This window comes from Rousettus aegyptiacus, unplaced genomic scaffold (assembly GCF_014176215.1).
Source record: "Rousettus aegyptiacus isolate mRouAeg1 unplaced genomic scaffold, mRouAeg1.p scaffold_m13_p_11, whole genome shotgun sequence".
Classification (NCBI taxonomy): Eukaryota; Metazoa; Chordata; class Mammalia; order Chiroptera; family Pteropodidae; genus Rousettus; species Rousettus aegyptiacus.
This window is the reverse complement of record NW_023416286.1, coordinates 85,768,257-85,789,603: the sequence shown is the minus strand read 5'-3', so window position 1 is coordinate 85,789,603 and position 21,347 is coordinate 85,768,257.

Genomic DNA, 21,347 nt, shown 5'->3' with positions numbered 1-21,347 from the left:
GAGAAGAGCAAAGTTTAATTCGCCAACATTATTACAAAATCACATACTATCACTTTCACAATAAGATAGGCTCCAAACATAGTATGCTGTCTTAGGGGTTTGCAATTTTAGACAAGTAAATTTCTCTATCTTTACTTTGTATCTCAGAATTAATGATGCTCTGTTAATGTTTATTTCCTCTTAGAACTCTGTGAATTAGCACTATCTAAATTTCATTGTTGTGTTTGTTTTCAGATTCTGCTAGATCTGTGGAGGATCAAAAAACTGGAAATCTTTAATTTATCTGTCAAAGAAAATAGATGAATGATGACTAATTTAAAGGAGTAGATTTTGTAAACAGAGGCTTTTCAACTTAATTTTTTAGGCTCCCCTCATCTGTTTTCTCTCCGGGTCTACCTAAGGTCTAAATCAAAGCTTAGGAAACATCCCTGTTCTGGTGAGCTGTTATTAGTATTTTTTCATGAAGTATAAAATACATATTTTTCACAAAAATCTTATCTTTAGTGTCCTTGGGCAACAAAAGCATCATAATACATTTACAAATATAAAATTACTCTCATGTAATGGAACCTGGTACAGTTGTCCAGTGCCCAACGAAATATGCAATCCTGTCCCTCTCTCATATTTATAATATCCAATTACTCATAAATAAGGGTGAATAAGGTCTAAGAAATACAAGTGAAAAAGAACCAGTGGTGTAAATGGAGAAACAGGATATTTTAAAGTAAAGACGAATTTTAGTAGTTTTATTTTCTAAATTATCTTGAAATTGTCCATAAAGTCGGTATTATTATCCCGCTCGATATTATACATTAATTTAATTCATAAATTTCGGAATTATTAAGGTTCTAATATTACCGTTATATTTTAAAAGCACATAGTTAATAAGACTAAATAGTGTTGAATTATTTGCATACTTCACATCATCCTTTAACTTAGTGAGAGATAATTTAGAATACAAATGTATTAGTTTCCAAGAACTGCTTAACTAAGTACCACGGACTGCATGGCTTAGAACAACAAAAATGTATTGTCTCAGAGATCTGGAGGCTAGCAGTCCAAGCTCAAAGTGTCTCTGCAGTCATGCTCCCTCTGAAACCTGCACAGAAGATTCATTGCCTTTCCCTAGCTTCTGATGGTTTGCCAGCAAGCAGTCTTTGGTGTTCCTTGGCTTGGAGCTGCAAGCCTTCAGCTTCTACCTCTATTGGCACAGGTTGTTCTCCACTCACATGTCCATGTCTTAGAGTTTCTTCTTATGAGGACACCAGTTATATTGGATTAGAGACCACACTACTCATCTTAACCTGATTACATCTACAAAGACCCTATTTCCATACTGGGGGTTAGAAAATCAATATATCTTTTCGGGGGGACAAAAACCGTAGAAATAAGCCATTGTGATATATGAGTCTGTCTTAGAGCTGGCTCTTTGTGGCAGTGTACCATTGGACAAAGTATCTATCCTTTCCGGGTACCTATTCCCTTCTCTGTAAAATGAAGACTTGGATAGAAAATTTAAGGTTATTTCTGCCTCCGACCTGCTTGCTGTCTGACTTTCAAGTTCATGATATATCCCTCCATTTCCCCCACCTCAATCCAAAAGGCTTTCTAGGGACTAAGACATGGTTTGACAATCATGTTGCACTTTGCTCACTTATTGTTTTCTGCATAGTTGTTTATACGTCAAACCAAATTATGCTAAATTAATAGCATGTAAATTGAAACAATTTTATAGGTATCATGACTTCATATTGGGACACAGTTCAATAGATTAACTGATAATTTTGACCAGCCTCCGCTTTTATTCCAATTTTATAAAAGGTTACTATGTAACTAATTATCTTAGGCAGTTACATAGCTATAAATGCATAAAAAATTTCATGCCAATTTAGTAAAAGTAACTATTAATTTTATATTGTCTTTAATAGCTACACCTAAAATCTTATGATTAATTTTTAAGGTTAATACCTAGTATAAGCATTTGAAATTAACGACAACAAAAAAATCATTAGAACAATGAATTTTGTTCCAGATAAATGCCTCAGGATCAACAGAGAAAACCTAGGCACCCTTTGAGAATCTGAAAACACTGATCATCAGTCATTTTGTAATAACCCCACCACGTTAGCAATACTTGACACTCTCTCTATCTTAGATCTCCTTCTGTATCTGAACTTTAAGCTAACTTTCTGGGTTTTAGCTTCAGTTATATTCACTATTTCAGGAAGTTCCTGGCTGAATATTTCTTTACTTGTTTGATGAAGCTCGATCCTTTTGTCTGACCTTGTTTTAGAAGTAGTTGCTTAAAAGCCAGGAGTTCTTTCTCCATTTATCACTAGAAAGTCTCTCTCTGACAAAACTAAGGTAAATTCTCTTCCTCTGGGACTGCATTCTTTGTGTTAAGTAAGGCAAGCCCCCAAGCAAAATTGTGTTCATTCTCCAGGGCAGTCTACTGGGGAAACACAGCGGCCTGTCTGCAGCGTGGTGGAGGGCCACTTCAGGCACTGGCCAGTTCCCTGTGTGCTCCTTTCAGCCTCGCCTCAGGCCACTGGGCTGCATTTCCGGTCCTCTCCTCTGCAAATCAACTGCTGCCCACCGTCTTGGGGGCTTTCCCAGTGTCTGGTTGAAGTGTAGAATGCTGTCTGCCTTTGCGGGCATCTCTTTCTGGTTTACAATGCGAATACTTGGATACTTCTTAGTTGTGAGGGTTTTGTTGTTAATGTGGCATCTGCGATGGTTTTCAAGTATATATAAAAATCAGCTAAAAATTTAAAAGTGCTGCTATACTGTTAGGGCTGTCTTTGTTTAAGAGCATCTGATCCACTTTGTGCTTATTTCTGCAATAGGTATCAAATTTTCCTTCTATCTGACTATGTTACAAGATGATGGTGAAAAAAGGGTTTGAGATTTCAGTTCAGGTTAAGTGATGGTTAAACTTTAATCGGTTAAGCTTCACACTGACATTGTTAACATAGGGGAGAAAAAAATATTCAACACATTCGATATTTGGGGTTAAGCAAGCAAGAGAGTGCAGACGTCTTTTTAGATAAAGGGTTATCATTTCTGTATCAAAAAAGCTAATATGTATATTAAGTATTTCGGTAACTGCTGTTTGAAATAGCATCTCCACACAGAACCATGTGTTGTATTTCTCCTTCTTTTCAGAATTCTAGACTTTATCATTTTTTTGTGAAGAAATTAAAATACAACTGAGACACACTTTGCATGTTCAAATAACTATTAAGTTATACAACATTTATCTGCAAGTTGCTGAGCCAAATACAGGCAACAGAGTAAACCAATGGTTTTATCTTTCCTTTTTTTTGATCCTTTTTTAACATTGATTTCAAGTATTATAATAGAAATTCTATATTGATTATTTGGGAATGTGATTTAAAACTTTTAGATTGTTTTCTGATTTGTAAAAGTAAAAAGAAAATGAAAAAATAATAACAAATTACTCTTACAGTTTTTAAGTAGCATATCACGTATATTCTAAATTCACCTGTGAATTAAGCATTATAGTTATTACACCCAGAAAATTCCCTCCATTATAAAATCAAGCCAGAGAGAAGCCAAGCTACAGAATCTTGGTAAATTTCTAATAATTTTCCCAACACTTTTGCTTTTTCATTTCGGAAACTCTAAAGCTTATACCTCAATTATTCACTCAGAATTTTATCCATTTCTAAACCCTGCCCACAATGCCATAACCTACCTCTTAAGTTTGAAATCAGATAGGAGCAAGTCTCGTTCTACAGCTTACTTGCTGTGTGACTTTGGACAACCTACTAAATCTTTTAAACCCCAGCTTCTTTGAAAAGATAAAAATTGTAGCTAATATATTGAGGACTACAGAAATGGAAGAAGGAAGAGATATCAGCAGAAATTTAAGAGTATATAAATTAGAAAGTGTACAAAAATGTATTATGTAGTATATTACTAGTTCCTTTTTTAGTGGCTAAAAATAAAAACTCTACAATGACTTATGATTTTGGTTACATAGATTACCTATTTGATAAAATAGTCTGAAGTCCTTAAGTAACCATGGAGGTAGCATCTTCCTTTCAACTTGTGACAGTGAAAAATATGCTTTTGAAGTAAAAATAAGCAAGTTAAAAATATAATGTATGGTATAATCTCACCAATACTGAGAGCAATATAGACATATAGATATGTATGTAGAGAATACTCTAGATGGATATACTATAAAACTTATTAGAAGATATAGTATTATATTTATTTTGACTTTTTAAACTTTATTGTTTCTTAAGAAAACTGTAAGAATTTCATAAAATGAAATTCCCATTTAGAACACTATGCCCTCCAAAAACAAACATAACAAAATATGGCTTCTTGAAAATGGCAGTCAAATGATGTTTCTAAAGAATTAATCCATTAAAAAAAAAAAAGCTGACCTAAATAACCAAAATATTTTAAAGAGATAAACATTTTTTAAATTATGAACATCTTTGATGACTGCTCCTTTCTTTTGACTTTACAGCTGACTAAAGGGAAAAACGAATTCAGTTACAGGTGATTCATATTTCATATAAATTCATTTTTTAAGGAACTGCACTTTAACAGTTATTAATTATTAGAAGATTTACAGTATATTTAAGAATGATGCATAGCCATGTCTGCTAGAAAAGAATGGATCCTATCCAAGTAGCATGGGAATAAGTGTTGCATTTATACATAAGGAAAGAGGATTTAATTTCATCATTATTATTGCCATTTTTAACAGCAATACAACTCTGTAGCAGCCTTCATAATTATTGCCATAGGCTGGGAGGTTGTGGGAGGGCGAGAACATTTTTACAGATTAATACTCTCTTGAGGTCGTGAAGTACCAAATGTACTGCTTCTCTGTTGGGAGGAGAGGGAGGAGAGGGAGCTGTGTCTGATTAAATCTGAGAAGCCTGGGTTTCTGTGTGAACATCTTCAGAAGGAAATGAGATTGAGCCGCTGGAAAACTCATCCAGTTCAACTACAGTAAATATTACTTGGCGGCAGTTAAATCTTAATTAGTATTTCCATCCTATTTAACAATTCCAGTGTTAAGAGACACTAAAACTGTGATATTTGCTACTTCTAAAATGTTCTTTTTTAACTCCTTTTTTAATCTCATATTTTCAGAGGAGGAATAGTCTAAAAACCACTCGCTTTCTTATGATTATTTGTCATTCTCTTATATCCACCTGCTTATTTTTTAGTTTTCTATTTAAAATTTATTATGTTAAATACAGCATAAGAAGCTATTTCTCTCAGGTCAGGTCAACGAGGTTTCAGTCAACATAAAAGGCTAAGCTGAAAAGTGAATTATGTCAGTACTGGGTCTATTTTAAACACATAAATAATTTCAGATGTGACTTTTGTGAAGATGTTTCTCGAATCGTGGCATGACTCATATTTAATTACGGTGCAATGCAATATAAAATCATGGATGACTCTTCTGAAACTGAAACTGATTATTCCCAGATTTACTTTAAATTTCTAACAGAATTGGGACTCGCTCTTTGTTCATATTCATTCAATATTTATTTAGAAAATGTAAATATGTTGAGAGAAGTACTAAAGAGGTTTAGATTAGAGATGGATCTTACTATTTAGGGGATTTCCCATCTGTATCGGAAAGATACGTTATACACAGAAAAAAAAATTATATGTGCTTTCCAAAGGATTAACTGATTTGTGTAATGAAACTTTTAAAAAGCACCAAGAAAACAAAGTAAAAAAAAACTCATAAAACTAAATTTTTTGTCCATACATTTTTGCTACTGATTTAAATGTTTTGGTTTGTGTCCCTCCCGTTTATAAATCAACAAGAAAATGTATTCTTTGAGTACCTTAACCCCAAATATGTATACTTTTGTAAGTGAAAACAGATAGTAAGGTAACAAGTTGTTGGAACAATGCTGTAAATCAAAATTATCTCCAATAAAACAGAACATAGAGTTATCTTTTTTAGTTTATTTTTCAGTAGACTCAAGAATATTAATGATGAGAAATGTAATATCATATGATTTGACATATATGTAGAATTTAAAGAACAAAATAAACTAATAACCAAAATGAAAACAGACTCATAGGCAGAGGACAAACCAGTGATTGCCAGATGGGAGGGAGGTTGGGAGGGTCTGGGTGAAAAGGGTGAAGATACTAAAGAAATGCAAATTGGTAGCTACATGGGGATGTGAAAAATCAGCACAGGGAATATAGTCAGTAATATTGTAACCATGTACGATGCCAGGTGGTAGACTAACCAAAGAGATCACTTTATAAATTCTATAAATGTCTAACCATCAGGCTGTACATCTGAAACTAATATGAAATAATATTGAATGTCAACTCTAATCGAAAAATACAAATTAAAAAATAAATATCAAACAAATCAGAAAACAATGTAAAACATCTCATTAATAATTTTTATATGATTACATGTTGACATGATATCGTGGATACATTGGGTAAATAAAATGTACTACTAAAATTAAAAAAAAAAAATGTAATACTAATGACTGTTTGCTCTTTACTGTTGTTCCCACATGCCCAAAACAGAAGTACTTAATCTCTTATACGCAGCCTTAGCTCAGTCTCAAAGTTAGTCTCTTCAGGATGAGCTGCTTGGTTCCCGTGGCTCAAGAGTTCTGGTGTTCTTGCCTTGGCAAATGGGAACATTTCTGTTATTCCCCTATAGCATTCCTGCCTTCAGACCTTCGGCAAAGGAAAGCAGGCATAGTCTCCACGTCCACATGTGTGCCAAACTCTGTGAACATGGATCGTTTCTGAGGACTGTCTGGTGCCAAATCTCACAGTTACTGCAATGTCACAGTGTAGCCAAAATCCTGATAGACTATGAGATGTCAGGTACAAGTTCTGGCAGGAAATCCCCATCTCTACTCTGAAAATTCACTTGAAAGACTTTCTTTCACTTTTCTAGTCTGTGCTTATAGAACTTGTTTGGAATGAGGTTGCCTGACCAATTTTATTTACTATGTTTTAGTAAATGTTGCATGACTGTTTGGAATGGGTTGGTATTTAATACCTGTTGTCTTCAGCTTTAGATTTCAGCTAGAATTCTTTTTTTTTTTAAAGCATTTAACATTGTGATGTGTTCACCTTATTCTTTACAAAGCATGAGAAAATAATAATAATAATAATAATAATAAAAAACTATTAACTTTAGTCCAGTGCAAATCATGGGGAAAATAGTGTTGAAGAAAGAGGTGCTGAAAAGCCCTGTGTGCCTCAGTTCCCCACTGTTAATGCAAAATGTTTAACAGCATGAAAACAACTTAATAGTCATAGAGTTCTCGGTCCCATCATTTCAACCCCTGGGTGCATTCACCAGAAATATGTTTATATAATCCTTCTTTCTATATAGGATTCTCAGAAGGAGAGATAAAAATGCATGACTAACATAATGCTGTCAATATTTATGGCACCATGTAAATCTAACCCACGTTGTTGGAGAAAAAAAAAATCAGCTTCTTTATAGTCCAATAGCTCTTCAATAATGAAGTTTACTTTGGATGATTAATCATAGGAATCCTGCTTACACATCTCTACCCTGATCTTTTAAATCATATCACATCTTCTTTTCATTTAGTAAGAATCTAGATGATTTGTGTACCCTTCTCTGATTTATGGTTTTGAAGTGGAGCTCTCAAAGGGCTCAGCTAACAAGGAAGTCAATAACGCTGATAGTAAAAGGCCTCTGCGTGTGTGTGTGTGTGTGTGTGTGTGTGTGTGTGTGTGTGTGTGTGTGTGTGTGTGTGTGGTGTGTGTGTTTCCTTTTTGGCCCTCAATGCTGTCTAGCATATTTTCCTAAAAGGTTCGTCCAAATATGTTATTTGAGCATTAGTGTGAAATTAGGGATTGAGAATTGCTCATTTTAAAATCTAAATTGACTCTAATTCTTATGATTAGTACTGTAAGTCCAATGATTAACAAATATTTCTTTCCTGTACATTATCCCCAAATCCAGACTTAAAAAACTAGAGAACTTTAGACTTGAAATTAGAAATTTAAAATGCATGGATTCTGGTTATTCATGCTAATATTACCCAAGTTCTGGCACCCTACCTGAGTTATATTTCAAATACATTATAAAATTGATATGTCCTATAGAAGCATATACAATGTAGCAACATAACATTCATAGTTGACTAAGTAAAAGAAAAACAATGAATATATTTAGCTAAAGGAGGGTAGTTAATTAATGAAAGGAGGATTAAGATTTTAAAGTATCATTTTAAGAAGGATCTACAGTGAGACAATAGGCCCACTCTTCTAGATTTGGAAGAATTTTATCCATATCTGAAGGAAAATGTATATGATTCACAAGTATTTTTCAATGAGATATAACTTTTCAAAACAAGTCACTTATAAATATTTTGAAACAATTACTTTGAGAAAGGATTTTAAAAAGATTTAATTATAATGCATATTATATCTATGCCTTCTTTTTCATTTTCTTCAATAGAAATAAACATCTACCTGTTACTATAGTCTGTAAATTAATCCTTATAAACATTTGAAGGTTGTGATCTATCTCTTCCTTGATACTTAAAAAAAATTTTTTTTAAATTCCTATTTCTTTAACTATTTTTTTTTTAATGTAATTGAGTCTTGAATTTTTTCACAATTCTAAATGTTCAATAAACACACTAAACTGTGGATCCCAGATTTAGCTCCTGGAATACCTCTGCAGAGTGGATGATTGTCACTGAATTTTGTCCTGGGATATTGAATCATACCTGATCATTGATCTTTCCCTACAAGATCTTGTTCAGGGCAAATAAACAGGCAATCTGTGCTTAATTTTACTATTTAGAGCCTCTTGTAGTCAAAATTTTTCTTAAATTGTCCACACTTGCCATCTTCTGTGAAGATACCTTTGTAAGGCAGTATGAAAAGAGGGACAGGATACCTGCAGATCCCTCTATTTTGCATAAACATTAAGGGGCTTTTTAAAAAGAATCCACTCATTTTTAATTCTGGCACTTAGTGAAATTCTATTTCCTTGCCCTGAATGGTTACACAACATCTTGCACTCTAAGTTTCCTTACTTTTAATACTGCTGAACAAAACTCTGATTTGCTTTTGGGTGATGGCTTTAACTCTGTGTAATATGTAACAGTATTTTTGATCATCTGTAAGCTCCACCACTGCATTGGAAGCGCCAGATGGACAAGGACTGTACATGATCTGTTCATTGTTACATGCTAGCACCTAGTATTCATTCACTCACTTAACACATACATATCAAATACCTACTATGTGTCAGAGCCCGTTCTATAGTTACAACAGAAAACAAAACAAAGGTGTCTACACTCAAGAAGCTTCTATTGTTTGCCACAAGGCAATACTCAATAAACATTAGGCTATTTTATTGAATGAATAATAAATAAATGAATTAGTATGTCTGTAAATAATTCCTATATTTACAAAATGGTTTGAAAATAGCTATGTAGTTTTTAACCTCTAAAGACAAATCACTAATTAGTGGTATAAGTTCCATGTGATCATTTTATATAACATATCTTCCTTTTTTTTTCCTAAATGTTTCCCTCTCTTTACTCATTTTCTTCTTTTTGTACAGCCATTAGAAAGTATGATTATTTATTTCTTCTAGCAGACAGCTACATTGAATGTCAATTATTGCTATCTCGAAATATAAAAAGTGATATAATGAAATTAGACTTTATGCTTATGTTAGTGCTATAGAAAATACAGTAATAATATCAATGATCTTGATCACATATATCTTAAAATGTAGAGGTTTAAATAGAGTAATATGTTGATATATGAATTTAATGTAAGATTTAATATTTTAATTTGTTATGAAGAAACAAATAGAACTGGTAGTTATTGCCTTCCCTCCAAAATAATTACAGATCATATTTCCTGATTTTTACTTATTTCATAAATTCCAATCATATGCAACAAAGTGCTTATCCATTTCAGTAAATTCACATTCATTTTGGCTTGGTTTTATACTCATCTTCCTTCCTTTCTTCATTCATTCGTTTATCCATCCATTTTTTCAACATATATTTATTTCCCACCTACTCTATATCACACAAATCTCTGTCTTCACAGTGCTTAAATATATGGAGGAGAATACCCACAGGTCACTGTTGCTATTTATATATCCATTAAAGTCATCACCATTGCTAATTCAGTCTGATGTAGTTTCCATTGTGATGAATGTGTTAAACTCAGTGTAAGTTATTTTTAGTATTAATTTAATGTTTAATCATAGCTTAGGAAGTAGTATTCATTTTTAGTGTTAAGTGTTTTATATTATAAATTATTTAGTATTAACATAAAATATTTATATTTAGTATGTAGTATTATTAATAGAGTTATGAATTCGAGAACATTCTAGAGCCGGGAAGATTCAAAAGGCCATCACTGAATCCAGCTCTTTTATTTTCAAGTGATATCTCTCCCGTCAATATAACTAAGTATCTTACTGCTTTTGAGTTACATAAGATTTTGTAAGCTATGGGTATATTCCGGCGTCACGTCCGTGTAGTTAGTCATTAGTGTGCAACTTAGAATTGTTTAAATATTCTGATTATCATTAATTTCTTTATATCTTCTCTCCTTACTTAACAATTCAAATTCTAAATTACCCATGCATTGAATAGAATTTTAGCTGACCCCATGTCATAGGTCAAAACACTTGCCTTATCTTAATGAGTTGGTCAGAATTACTTACACCCTATATTATGTATATAGCATGAGGGAGATTTACGATAGAATTACGGACCTTTACTAAAGATCAGACTTTTGTAAAGATAGAAAAGTTAGCATCCCATCACCCGGTGCATGCATTCTCATGAGTGCTCTCATATTCAACATAGGAACTGTCAGAGTGATCATTTACCATGGATGCCTCTGATGGATGTGGTATCATTTCTGCCTAATGAACCACTCAGCATTCCAATTCGACAGTAACTAAGCATGTTCTTTATAGTTCTCAATGATCAAGCACCTAGCATATTGCTAAGTCCTTAGGGGTACTCAGGAGCCTTTGATGATGGCTTTGCTCATAAGCCAAATATTTAGGGAAGCAGAAAACAGAAAAACAAGAAATGATAGTATCTTACATATTTTGATACTCCAATAGTAACTGCATAGGAGATTGACACATCTGTGTACTAAAGCTGTGACTATAAGAAAAATGTTCAAAATTAATGAATATACTTATATGTGCATATTACACATGATAGATATATAGATATAAATACAGATCGATAGATCTCCTTAATAAAAGCTTTCCTCAGATGTTTTATATTCATCCTAAGAATATTTTCTATCTTACATTGACAACAGTGTATTGATGTTTATAATGGTTATTATGTATTATATTTAGAGTATTTTAAATTAAAGGCACTCAATAATTTTAAATAAAAAATAGTATGTACAGATTAACATGATGTATCATATAAAATTGCCCAGTTTTAAAGTAAAAGGCAATGTTTTATTTGAAATTCGGAAGAATTCTATGCAATTCATGTATTTATTTGGCATTCATTACTACAGTTTCTTAAGAAATTCTGCAAATAATTTACACTAAATATAAAGCCCAAACAGAGGACAAATATTTATTCATATCCTTTGTTGCAACTGATATTTCTTGATAGATTAGTGGCCACATCTACTCATAACCTATTTTTACATGGTATAAACCTAATGATGCTGGTGAATATATGAGTAATATTTCATTTTTATTAATAAATGTCGTACTTAAATATGTCCTACTTAATATACAATGTAAAAAATTTAAAGATGTGAAGATTTCTTTAGATTCTTCATATTTACTAAGTTCTATTTTTCACTGTGTACACAGAGTAACACAGAACTCTGTTTTGTCCGTTTAATGATTAGCTTTACATATTTGACTCATGTAAATTTGGACTTTACTTTTTCTGAAATCAGAACTAATCTATGGTGCAATATGGAGCACTGTAATGCAAACTTAATATCACTAAGAAATATTCCCTTGTTGTAGTGATATCGGTTAACCCATATTGCTGATTCTAGAGTCTGGGCAACAGACAAACTGGCTACCCAATCTGTTCAGGCATTATATATTTTTAATACTTGATAATTTTCTATTCCTTAAAATATCGTGATAGAGTATTTTTTTTTAGGACAATACACATTTACTATACAAGTAACTACGGAACATATGTGCAGTATACTATAAACAATGTCAAAAATAATAATTTGTTATTTAATTTCCAGTTTTTCAAGTTAGTCTAAGGAATAGATGAAAATTCGTAGTGGAGGAAAACATCTACATTCTGGGTATGTTTTTCCCCAAGTTTTCACACTTTGTTTTGGGCCTACACCTGCTAAACCAAGAATTTTAATTTGTTATAGAGACATTACTGCATGTACTTTTTTTTTTCTAATTTTATCTGATAGCAGTATTTAAAATGTATTTCATACAGATTTCGCATCTGTATAGGCTGCCCTCTGTATGATGTCTCTCTGGGCTGATGGCCTGGGTTATCTGCTGTATTGGCTTCCTTGGACTGCTCTAACAAGGTACCGTAGACTGAGTGGCTTAAAACAGGGGAAATTGTTTGACTCATAGCTCTGGAGGCTAGAAGTCTAAAATTAAGTTGTGAGTAGAATGATATCCCTCCGAGACTCTGGCTAGAATCCTTCTCTGCCTCTTCCTAGCTTCTGGTGATGGCTGTTAAGTTAAGCCTTGGCGTTTCTTGGCTACACCGCTCCTATTTCTGCCTCTGGCATCACATTAGACATCTTCCCTCCATGTGTCTATGTGTCCTCCCTCCTCTTTTTATGAAGACACTAGCATATTAGATTAGGGCTCGCCCTATTCAAAATTAACTTCATCTTACTTTGATCACATTTGTAAAGACGTTATTTCCAAATAAACTCATGTGTACAGGTGTTTGGGGTTAGGACTTCAACCTATCTTTTGGAGGGGACACAGCTCAGCCCATAACAGCAGGTAAACAGAGAAATGGCTCCTCTTGCTGTGTTAGGCCCTGTAGCTCTGACCCTCCCCACCCCCACCCACCATCAGGTGTTGTGTATTTTTATTTTGCCTTTCATTTCTGAGTCATTTTCTGATTTGACAATGATTTGAAGATGCTGGGGCTGGGATATGAAGGTTTGAGTCCCTCCAAAATTCATATGTTGAAATCCAAACTCCCAAAAATGACATTCTTAGGAGGTGGGGTCATTATTAGGTAATTAAGTCACAATGGTGGATCCCTCATTAATAGGGTTCATGCCTTTACAGAAGAGGCTCCAGAGAGATCCCTCAGCCCTTTACACCAGGTGAGGACACAGCAAAAAGATGACAAACTAGGATGTCCTCATCAGACACAAATCACTCTTCCCATGATCTTGGACTTCTCTGCCTCCAGAAATATGAGAAATAAATGTTTGTTGTTTATAAGCCACTTGGTCAATGGTATTCTGTTATAACTGCCTGAAGGTACTGACAGCTGCTTCCAACCTGTGCTATGCTTTTATGCTTCTTGTGAGACTGAGAGTCTGACAAATTTGGAGATGCCATTCCTTGCTGGAGCAGATCAGAGTTTGATATATATTTTTAAAATTACATTAAGATAGAAGGCCCAAAGATCTAGAGACAGAATATGATCAAAGGGGTTTGCCTTTTGGTTCCCTTTTTTTCCCTTTAAAAGGATCAACCTAAACAGTGGCCACTTATTACCACTGCTTTGCTTTCAGTTCTTTGCTGTAACTTCAATGACTCAAAGGATCCTGGGAACTGTAGCTGATATTCTTAAGAGATTGGTAAAAAAAAAAAGCCCAGCCAAGCTCTAATAAAGAACCTCAGTTTACCAAACTAGCAGAAAGGAACTTGTGTTCTGACCCTTTTCTTGGGGCAGAATTGTCAGCTTTTTTATTTTTCCCCTATGGCAAGAAGGCGGGTCCCTGGTGAAATTTAATTACAAATCCTGCCTTATCTTTATGAAAACCTATCATATCCTTGCTCTAGTGGAAGTGAGTTCTCTAACAAGTTTAGGAGAAAAACATTTCAAAAAGAGCTACATAAAGTGGCTCAAGCAGGAAATATCTATGTTATTAATTTTCCTTTATTCTGATATACATATGTCTTCGAGTAAGAGGTCCTAGCTCAGCATGCACGCACTGCTTAAGAAAAGCAATGGTCAATTCCTTTTGCTTTGCTGGTATGTTTATACTGGCTGGGAGGGTGGTATTTAGAACATCTTCACTGCTGTTCTCCCCAAACACTATATAACACCTTTGAGCATATTACTTGCTGTAGCAGTGGGAACTATTTCTGTTTATTCATTTCAATACAGACTAATACAGCTATAACCTATACTAAAATGAGATACATTATTGTAAAAGCCTATATATGAAAATTTTCATGTTTGGAATTGACAAATTTCACAATGAAAATTGCGTTCAAAGGCAACACAGTGAGTTCTGTATGGGCTTCAGAGTTGGACAAACTGGGCAAAATTCTGGTTCTACTGCTTATTAGCTGAGAGATTTGGGACAGGTCCATTGCATTAAGAAAAGCATCTTATATACACAAACTTTGTTTAGGCCAGACATTTTAATTTAACATCCTGTAAGAGAGACAATTTCTGCTGTGAATTTATACTCTCAAGAAGAAGATATGCAAGAAAAAGAGTTGTAGCAAAGCTAAGAATAAATGAAAATAGAGTTTGTGATTTGTAATCCAAAAGCTACTTGCCTTCTGAATCTTTCTTTGCTTCCAGAAAACACTGGACGAGCCCTTCATTTTCTCCACATGCCAAATATTAAAGAGCAAATTGGCATAAACTGGCTACAAAGTAATTTAAAAAAAAAGTGTTCCAAAGAAGCATTTTGTTTTTGAAATAGAGTAGTTTATATTTTATATGCTTAAACCTATTAAAGATCAGAAAGCTAGAAAAAATGTTGGTTTCTTCCAAAAATAAATTGAAGTAAAATAATATAAGCCTAACATCTTATTAAGCTATTTTTTATCTAAAATGTAAAGTTTTAATATTTCACAATACTTTTACTTTAAATAAACTGTTTTGAAAAGTAAAGTATTACTATCACACATTAAGCATAGAACCTTTAAGTGTTCAGATGTGTAGCTTTTCACAAAATAAACGCAGTGTAATTAGATTAATAAACAGACCATTAGGAGCACATATGTACTCTTTTTCAGGAATTGACTATTCTTCTGATACCCCCCAAAAAGTACCATTCTGACATTTTTCTTATTTATGAAATTCACACAAATGGAATCATACAACAGGTGTCATTTGTTTCTGGCTTGTTTTGATCAATGTTGTTTTCTAGATATAATCAAATAACTGTGTGTAGTAGTCCACCACTTTCGTTGCTATATAATTTTCCACTGTATGACTAAACCAGTGGTTATCCAGTGTATTTTTAATGGAAATTTAAGTTATTTCCATTTCAGAATAATTATGAATAATGCTCCAATGATGATTTCTATTCATATCATGTTCCAATGATGATTTCTATTCATATCTTTTGTTGCATATTGTTGGCATTTTGTGGAGTACACAAAAGCACTACAGTTTATTAGTTCTAGATATTAGGGCTATTTTGGATATTGAAAATGGTCTCGAAATGATCATATATGAATATGTACTTATGATGTTTCCATTGGGAATATACCAAGCATCATAAGATACACCAACATTCAACTTTGTTAGATACTGCCAAAGAGCTTTTCAAAGGGGTTACTCTATTTCACAGCAGTTTATGAATGTTTTAATAATTCCACAGCCTCGCTAGTACACTTGGTATCGTCAGTCCTTTTCATTTTAAACATGTTGATGGCCGCATGGTGATCTCTTATTGTAGTTTCAAGTTGTGTTTCCCTACGAATAACAAGGTTGTAAAGATTTTCATTTGTGTATTGGTCATTTGGACATTCGCTTTTATAAACGGCTTTACTGTAGTAAGATTTTAGCAAGTTTTAATATCTATATTTATCCATATTATTCTGAAAATGATTATGAGGTTTCTGGTGTGGAGACATTATTAGTACTTAGGGCAGAAATTGCATTAGTACGCTATATCCTATTTGTTCCCCATTCTGCAGCAACACAAAACAGGCCTACTTGGCCATCAAAGGGGGTTTTCGTTTTTCTTTTATTTTTCTTTGCAGAGTTATTTAGTTATTTCGTTCATTTTAATTTTATTGTGATAATATATCTATCTCCTTAACGAATTTTGAGTATTCAACAAACTTGTGGACCATAGTGCAATGTAGTGCAGCACAGATCTAGAGCTTGTTCTTCTACTCCGTTGATTAATGAAATCTGTTGTGACAAGATTTACTCTCTCAACAAATGTTTAAGTGCGTAATACCATATTGTTAAAAATTGTACAGTCATGTATAGTGGATCTCTAGGACTTTTTTATCTTGCATAACTGGGACTTTATGTCCATTGAATAGCAACTCCTCATTTCTTTTTCCTCCCAGCCTGACAACCAACATTCTACTTGTGGATTCTATGACCGTGACTATTTTAGATATAGTATATCAGTGAGATCATGCAATATTTGTCCTACTTTGATTGTTTTATTTCATTTAGCACACCGTCCTCAAGGTTCAACCATGTTGTCACATATTGCTGAATTTTCTTTCTTTTCTCCCTCCCTCCCTCCCTCCCTCCATTCCTTCCCTTCCTTCCTTCCTTCCTTCCTTCCTTCCTTCCTTCCTTCCTTCCTTCCCTTCCCTTCCCTTCCTTCTTTCTTCTTTTCTTTTTAATAGTATCTCATTTTATGTACATACCACATTCTCTTTATCCATTTATTGATGATGAACATTTAGACTGTTCCCACATCTTGGATCTTGTGAATAGTACTGCAATGAACATTGCTAATATCTCCTTAAGATCCCAATTTAAAATATTTTATACAAAAACCTAGAAGTGGGATTGCTGGATCATATGGTAGTTTTATTTTTAATTTTTTGATGAAAATCTTCATACTGTTTTTCTTTATAGCTGTACTATTTTACATCTCCACCAACAGTATACAGGAATTTCAATTTCTCCACATCTCTGCCAACACTTGTTACTGTTGTTTTGATAATAGCCTCCTTAACAGGTGTTAGGTAATATCTCATGTGGTTTTGATTTGCATTTCCCTGATATTAATGATGTTGAGCATCTTTTCATTGACTATTTGTATGTATTCCTTGGAGAAATGTCTCAAGTTTTTAGCCCATTTTTGAATCAGGAGACTAGTGGGTTTTGCTTTGTTTTGCTTTTTTTTTCCTTTTTTTTTTTTTTTTTTTTTTGCTTTTGAGTTCCTTATACATTTAAAAAAATAATCTCTTATCTGATATATGATTTGCAAATATTTTCTTCTCTCATTTCTTTGTTGTTCAGAAGCTTTAAGAGAGAAAAAAACAAAAAACAAGAACCCCAAATATGTAACTGATTGAACCAAGACCACAGAATTAGAACAAGACGGAATCGGAATTTGAATTTAATTAATCTGAAAAATCCATACTTGTTTGTGCAAAATAAATATAGACTTTATTAAAGCTTTTCTGGGAACACCATATGAAACTATTTTAGAGAACTTTGAAAAACGGGCAGGAAATACCAGTATAAAATTCTGGTAATGAAGCCAAGAAGGAAAGAGCAATATGTGACAGGCCCAGTGGGCCACATCTGCTTTTATTTTTTTAAGTACATTTTTTTATGTAAATTACTCTGGAAGAGGCTACTGGCATCTTTATTCAAGTCAATTCCATGCATAATATATAATTTATGTTTACCAGTTGAAGAAAAGGACCACCTATCAGTACCTTAATATGTTCATAGACTCATTCTGCTAAATGGCATGGCACACAGGTGAGTTGATCCCAAAATTTCAATTGTCACAGTAAACTATTGACTCATAGATATTTGATATGATCTCTTATGTGGATATGATCTCTTGGTGGAATGCATTAATAAATCCAGTGCTTGTTTTCATTCCTAACATATAGTATTTAGCTAATTTCTTAGTAATCGAATAAAAATAAATAAATCAATTTTTAAACGATAGTTATGGTGACCCTATTTTGTAGTTCAACGGGATGATGTGGAATTAAGAGAGCCTTATTCTCTTATTTTATTCAATGTAAATAGATTCAAGACAAAAAGGAAAAAGAGAAAAAGTTATTAACATGAATACTCATGAGGTACATTGAAATTTTTATTTTATTAATGGGAAAAGCATATATGTTTTAACTGACCAATGATTTTTTTGAAGCAATTACGAGGATCCTTTCTGTCCTACACTAAGATTTTATAACACCAGGAAGCTCTTATTTGAATCAGTCCCAAGAGCAATTTGGAATGACAACAATCCATTTAAAAACAACCTGTTATCCTTCTCAAAGATAACATGATTATGTAATTTCCTTGTGCAGAACTAGTTCTTTTCTGTCTTAGAAAATGTGAATGTTCTAATTACCCACTCATCTTGGTTCAAAGACTATTATAATTCTTTAAAATGGATTCTTTTACAGAATACAGAGGTTGGAAAATTATTTTCTGATTGAAAAGTGTGAAAAGCCGATTTATTGACTTTATAACTCTTGGATGTCTAAATATTTATAGTAATTTTGAATGATTCTACATAAAGTACTTAATATCAACAGCGTTTCAGGATTATGTAGAATTTTAGTCATCATGAAGTATTTAGACATTGTGGGTATTTTATACAGTATCACTCTTAGATAAGTCAGTATTTAGGCATATCTTTATGCATCTCAGAAAAATAAAACAAATGAGGGAAGCCTGTCCATGTCATTTACTGTGGTCATCTTCAAAATGAATATGAATTTGCAGCTGCTGTATTAAGCATGTACCATCTACCCAGATCTTTAAAACTGCTGCAGTTAGCAATACTGACTGATTTTGAAGTGCTTTGATCTGGTTTTTTCCCCCCAGTGTGTATCTAACATAGATAAGGTTTCCAAGATGAGATTCTGGAGGTCAGGGCACACCTAAAATAGATCACCATGCTTTGGTGTCTTGAACAAATAATTCATACCCAAGGTTAGCCTCCATCAAATGTAAGCTTAATGTATAAATAAATGTTATTAAGACCATTTTACATGGAGTGGCCAAAAAAAATCAGTTCCTGAAGCTCTAATTCAATCTGACAAGCCCATCCTATCTATACAAATCTGATCGAGGAGGAGTCAGAACTTTTAGGCTTGACTGACATCATTGGCTCCACGTTCTGTAAGTCAGTAAATGTTTATGCTGAAATGGCACCTTTACCCTGGAAGAATTGAGCAGATTAAAGGAAAATATCTTTTTAAATTTAATACTAGTAGCATTTAACATGGTGCATCGATAGCCAACACCAAGGAGCCAACGGGTCAGGAACTTTCCCAAATAGTTTTTGCTTATGATTGCAATTAAGTGACCACAGCCCACGATGATCAGTTTAAGAGCAGAAAATTAAAAGGAAAAAAAAAATTATATGTAAACACACGCAATACAAGGAAAGAGAGAAAAACAGATTAAAAAGGGACAAATTGAGTAAAGCTATTATATTTTTAGGTACTTCTTGCTGACATCCTGGTCACAGGTTAACTATTATATTTTTCAGATATGTTCCACAAAGACCTCATATTCAGAGAAAGGACAGAAAGAGGAAGATTGGTGAAATGGACAGATTTATTCCCCCACTTTCTCTTTCGAATAGGGTATTTCTGTCTTTATAGTTTCATAATATTTTTATAAGATATTTCATGTAACGTAGTTCTGCTACTTAAAAAAAATGTGCTATTATTATGGACTAAAGAGGTAAAAATTTAGGCAACTATCTTCACTCTGCATTTGACATATGCTATGTGTTATTCTGCAGCCCACCACCCATTAGTTACAGAAAACAGATCTCCAGACACAGATCATTTCCGGTTCCCATTTCTATCTGCAAAATCTTCTCCTTCTATGACTTCTGTTCAACTCAGACACTTCCTACAGTATAACTTCATTTCTCTCCTGACATGCCCCATTTTCCCTCTTCTGTACCTTCTCACCTATTCTTTCCCCTACCTAAATTACCCTCACTGAGATTTTTAAGCTGTCTTCAAAGGCATCTTTCAAAGATTTCCTCCAATGGAAATATATTCGAATTCTCTTCTTGGAATTCTCATCTGAGTGGGAATGTTTTCTTCTTTATATTACATGTTATAAATATATGTATTATATATTTGGTTTTAGCTTTGTTTAGATCAGTCATGAAATTAGCAGCACAGTACAGTGGTGAAGAGGGGATGGCCTGAGACTAGAATGTCTTAGTTCAAATCTCGGTTTTGCCACTTCCTAGGTGTATGAACCTGAACTAGTGACTTAAGCACTTGGTGCCTCAGTTTCTTTACACATAAAATGAAAAAAATAAAATCTTACCATTTCGCAGTCATTTTTTGAAGTTTAAATAAAACAAGCAAAATGGTACAAAAATAGTTTTGGTACATAATAAGTAGTCCATGAAGCTACATATCAATATCATTATTATTTGTTTTTTGAATATATATTATTTTCCCAAAAGACAGCAAGGTCTTTGAACTTTGTTTATTTCATTATTTATACATTATCAAGCTACATGATACACAATAGATAAACATTGTTTTTTAATTGATGTGAAATAAATTAAACCAATGTTTCCTTTAGAGTTCCTTTATAATAGAATTTTGCATTTTTCTCTCTCTCTCTTTTGTTTTTTTGGTTGGGAGGCAGGGATTTCTGATATAGTTTCAACTTTGGTGATTACATTTGGTTTATAACATTCCTGGTGTGCTTTAATTGAAAACGTTGTTTTCTTGTCTCCCAGAAGGGAAGAAAAAAGAGGGACATGCAATGATTCTAGCCGTAAGTGGCTGCATTCCAGCGTGATACACTGGAGACTAATTCCCCTCACTTCTGCCTTGCTGAGCTCTGTGGAGGCAACATGCATGTCTTGTAAATGAAAACTCTTCACGAGCTGCCTTCACTCTTCTCTCTCGGTGAATAATAGGCACTGGGAGGCTACTATGCTCACGTCTGTATGATAAATGTCTCAAGTGTATTTTATGGTTATCCCTTCAGCAGAGCTAAGAAGAGGGTGATATGATTCTTCCCCAACCCCCCCCCCGCCCCAGTTAAGACAATGAGCTCCAAGAGTTTATTTGATGTGCTCGAAGTTACAAAGCTAATGAAATGGTAGAATCTGGATTTGAAGATAGTTCTATGCGACTCCAGAGAAGGTAGCTTTCTGCTCTCCTGATTCTTTATATTCTAGTACTGAGAGTCTTCTTTTAAGCA